Raw genomic sequence first — 5,183 nt, forward strand, 5'->3', positions numbered from 1 at the left:
GCTAAAAATAAATAACTAGTGGTAGTTTATTTTTTCCGGTTTTTAAAAGGAAATTGTAGGATTTTTCCTTAGTAAATCCATAAGTTGTGGGCTTTACCTCATGATTAAATTTCATAAATTCAGGATTTACCGATTTCATAATGCGATTAGGTTTAATAAATTTGTAAGGCTTTACCCGATGAAGCCGAAAATTAAATATATTATTTGTCAATATATATTTAATATTACTATTTTTTACTTACATAATATATCTTAATTTTTTTAGTTAATAAACTAATCTTTTACCTTTGCAAAATCTTCTTTTTTTATATCAAAGGACGGTTTACTCCAAACTATAATAAATAGGTTATTATGTTGAAAAAAAAAATATAAAACAGACTATTTGCTACAAATTTCAATCTGTAAACTTTCAATAGTTACGGCAATTCCAATTGGGACCAATGTATTATGTTATGCTCATTCAGCGATGCCTTCTAACTCGAGTGCCATACGTCTTGCCGGGATCTTAGCATTCGTTTTCGATGACGGACCCGATGAGGCAAAAGGATTGGGTGGCATGATCAATTCTTGTCCTCCTTCAAGCATCTGAAGCACAACTTTCATGGTAGGCCGACTAATCGGGTGCCATTGAATGCACCAAAGTCCTACAATTGCGAGTTTCTTCGCAATTTTAGCGTCTCCTTCTTCTTCGATACGAATTCGAAGATCTTCGCCTTCTTCTAAAAGATTGTATATCCATTCCGGGTAATAAATTTGCTCTGTATTCTCCTCTACCATATTAGTATTCTTTCTCCCTCCGACCATTTCGAGCAACACCATTCCGAAACTATAAACGTCCGACTTATATGAGACGCTTCCAAAGTTTCTAGAGAACACTTCAGGCGCAATATAGCCCATTGTCCCTCTAGCATTAGTCATTGACACTATGCTTTGATCCCGAGAACACAACTTTGCCATGCCGAAATCGGAAATTTTAGGAGCAAATTTTTCGTCAAGCAAAACATTGTGAGGCTTTATATCGAAATGAAGGATTCTTTGATCACAGCCTTGGTGAAGATACTCAATTCCCTTGGCGACACCTATGGCAATGTCTTGCAATATCTCCCAGCCGAGTGAATGATTTGCGCCACCCGCGATCGATATATACTTTTCTAATGAATCGTTTGGTAAGAACTCATAAACGAGAGCTCTTTTAAATCCATCGGCGCAATATCCGAGCAGCCGAACCACATTCACATGATGAATTCGGCCCATTGTCGCCACTTCATTGATGAACTCCTCTCCGTTTTCCTTGATATCGTTTAGGATCTTCACGGCGACATAGATGTCGTTGGAAAGCTTACCTTTGAACACTGTTCCAAAGGCTCCTTGGCCCAACTTATCCTTGAAGTGGTTCGTGATCTTCTTGATGTCGGCGTAGGTAAATCTTGATGGCTTCAAGGCTTTGTAATCTTCCAAAAAAATTTTAATTCTCTTTCGGTTTTCTCTTTCATTTTTGTCCAAAGTATAGGCATGAAAAACTGCTATGGCTGCTAGTATAACACCAAAGGAGCCTGCAATTGCACCTGCACGCAGAAAATCAAAGTAAAAAAACAATACAAAGTCCTTTGAGTAAAAAAATAAAAAAATTAAAAAAAAAAACGTGTATTTCTCAAAGGGGCAAGGTAGACATCTCACCTGCAGTGACAGATAGATATTTCTTTGATGTACCTGTAAAAATATTGAACAAATAATTAGCTTGCCAAGAATATGGTATTTAATTAATTGAAAGCGAAAACAGTATTATTTAATCAAAATTTGCAAATTGAAAGTTGGTAGTTCCAATATTTTCTTGTAAGTATGTCAAATAAATTCTTTAACATTCCCAAAATTAATCAGCTTATGACGATTTGTATGATTAAAATGAAAACTTTTTTTCCTTGGTAAAAGAAAACGTGGAAAAACTGGCATCAAGAAAACTAATAGCATCCCGATAACGTTGATACTCACTAAAGCTCACATATGCCAATATACTAGACCTCCACAATATTAAATAAGAAAGTCAAAAAAACAAAATAAAAAACTGAAAATTATGCGTGTAAATCTGGCGTAAAACTAAATTTTAACACAAATCAAATTATAACATAAACTTTGTTTTCGTTAGGTGCAAATATGTGTCCTGGGGAGACTTAGAAACTAATTGAAAATGAAAGAAATGGAACTTGCTTTACCTTTTCTTGGTTTGGAAGACAGGACGGTGTAACATTCAGTTTTATCATCTCCATTTCCAGGTTTCTTCAATCTACATCTCTTGCCTTTCACTTCACAATCCATACAATTTGGTTTGTACCAACTAATCATTCACATATACGAAGAATAATATCCCTTATCGAGCAGGAATTGGAGAAAATCAGATCGAACTTTCGGAATATCGTACAACTTTGAACAGGACGTGAGCTCAGGCAATTGGTAATCAATTGTAGAGCGAGAAGGTAATGCAGTAATATAATGGTTGGAATCACTTATCTGGCAGTACTTCCGATTACTGACTAGCTCTGGTCTTTGTGATGAAGGGCATTTGAGTAGAGTAGAGCCACCGTGTTCATCGAATATGAACTGAGAATCAGGAGATGCTGATATGTTTATGAACAATTCCAAGTACTGTTCTTCAAGGCCACATTTATCTCGGTTATACAGGTGAATTCTCTGTAATTCATAGTCTATTTTGCTTACAAAGGGCTGGTACTTAATCGGTAATGAAACCGGCAGCTCCAGTGCCGTTTCGTTTCCGATGCAGAATAGATCGAACCCGGGATAGCTGCAGGCCTCGTCGCTTGGCCGCGTCCGGGTGTCCTTGAGCCTGAAGGGGAACTTGATTGTTGGCCCGTTTCTCCCACACCGCGATTCCTTGCACCACTCATTTTGTTTCGCTCCTTCGCACGATGCAACAGCTAATACAGAAAACAGCAAGCAAAGAAAAGAGATTATTTTTCCGATTGGAATAATCATATCTCTGCAGCCTAGAGAATACCATGTTCACTAATACTGCTTTGAAGCCTCTTAAAAGGAACTTCTTTATGCCAGTAGAAATGAATAAATGGGCTTACCCCGGTGACGTTTATTTAAAAAATTCTGTCCGGTATAGGTGTTTTTTTTTCATAAAAAAATTTAAATTTTAAAAATTAAAATTATAAATTATAATTCTCAATCCATAAATCAAATATCATCTTATTTTTTACTAGCTAGGGTTTAGTGCTTATTAAAGGGGATGAAAAATGTAGGTGACATTTAAGGTAATTTCTATAGAATAATGTTAGGAGCTGCGGTACTAGTTTAGGTCTCGTTTATTTTATCAATTTAAGTTTTTAATTTTAAATTTTTACAATAAAAAATTTTTAAAAAATATCACATCTAATTTTTTTTACTATAATAAAAAATTCTTAAAAAATATCACATATTAATTTAAATTAAAAATTTAAATTCACGGAAAATGGATGCCGCGTTAATCTTAATTTTATCACACCATGTGACAAGTTTGAAAGAAAATTCAAACCGCCAGAGTGGACTTGGAAAATTCAAAGATTCTCTGGCGGTATACTTTTTGAAGAAGAAAATTCAAAGCGCCAAAGTTGACTTGGAAAAGAGCTTTGACCCAATATTTGCTACCTTTGTCTTATTCACTAGATATTTCTCCGACAAACATGGTTCTTTTTTTTTCTTTTCTTTTCTTTAAGAAAAAGAAGTATTTCTACTTTATATGTGGACCCTACATAGCGTGATGGTAAAGCATAATTGTGGCTGGGTCTATGGTCCATGGTGGTCCTCTTTTAATAGTCTGAAACATGAAAGTTTGTTTCTTTAAGTCATCTGGTACTTGATTTAATGTGCCTGTGGCAACATCCTCATGTATACTAACCACTAACACGAGGCCACTAGCGCGAGGTTACTTTCTCCTTGTCAAATGTAAAAATTTCGGTACTTCTTACAAATTTTCCCAATCTATTAAATTCTTGATGAAAAATATCATGTAAATGTAAAAATTAATAAAAAAACTCTTTAATTTTTAACATAAATAACATGTGTTATATAAATAATAAATATCATTTAAATAGTGTATTGGTAAATTATTACTTTTTAACTCATTTTCATATAGTCACATAAAAATACAATTACATAATCAGAATAATCTTTTCTTTTACTGTACCTAACTTTTTCCTTAATTTATTTGACCAAAAGAGAACTTCAGCATTTCATCAATGGTGGCCAATAGTAATAACATAAGCAAAAAATTAATAAAAAGAGAAAATTTATCAGAATTATTAAACTTCAAAGCGAAAAATGTTAAAATTAAAGTTGAGGAGCATTTTGGGGCAACTTAATTTGTCCTAATAACTATATATATATACATATATATATGTGGACCCTATAAAAATGAAAAAAGTGGCATAACTTTGTCCGATCTCCCTCCCAGCAAATATTAGAAATTATGAGCGGAAGACCACCAATGTCAGTTGCAGGATTCATAGTCATTCTTGTAAAACTTATCATAATCATAATCATATCCAACAAGCCATGCTATGCAGCTGATAATGATCACCTCTGCTCTTCTTCATGTGGTAATATCCCCAAAATAGCCTCTCCTTTCCGACTGTTAAGAAGTCTTAGTTATGAAAGATTTAGTTTACACGTGTAATAACTTCATTGGATAGTCTGTTAGAGGTTATCCTCTAATTTATGTATAAATAAACAATTGTAACAGATTTGAGGTTAATGAGAATTAGTTCTTCTCTTTCATCAGTTTCTCTTTCTCTCTCTAGAAACGGTTGAGCTTGTTTCTTTATATGGTATCAGAGCCATTCAGCCGGTGACGGAGCTTCTTTTCCGACGATCGCCATGGGAGATGCTGCTCAGACAACTTCTTCTTCTTCTCGATTTGTTCCAGTCACTTTCTCGCATCCAGTTGCGTCGAAGCTGGACAACAATAATTTCTTGGTTTGGCAACGACAGGTTCTTGCAACTGTTCGCGGTCATCGCCTCCAGGATTTCCTCTCAGACTCCACACAGACTCCTCCGCGGTTTCTTTCTCCAGCGGATGAGCTTCTTCGCGTGATTAATTCAGCGTATGAAGAATGGGAGCAACAAGATCAACTACTTGTATCGTGGATGCTAGCTTCGATGTCGGATTCAATTCTTTCTCGCATGGT

The 5,183-nt window shown here is 35.1% G+C and overlaps 1 pseudogene; it reads right to left on the reverse strand.

Annotated features, from left to right (window-relative positions):
- Window positions 1-300: 300 nt before the first annotated feature.
- On the reverse strand, window positions 301-3,057 carry LOC21397199 (annotated as a pseudogene).
- Window positions 3,058-5,183: the final 2,126 nt, after the last annotated feature.

This window comes from Morus notabilis, unplaced genomic scaffold (genome assembly GCF_000414095.1).
Source record: "Morus notabilis unplaced genomic scaffold, ASM41409v2 Scaffold148, whole genome shotgun sequence".
NCBI lineage: Eukaryota > Viridiplantae > Streptophyta > Magnoliopsida > Rosales > Moraceae > Morus > Morus notabilis.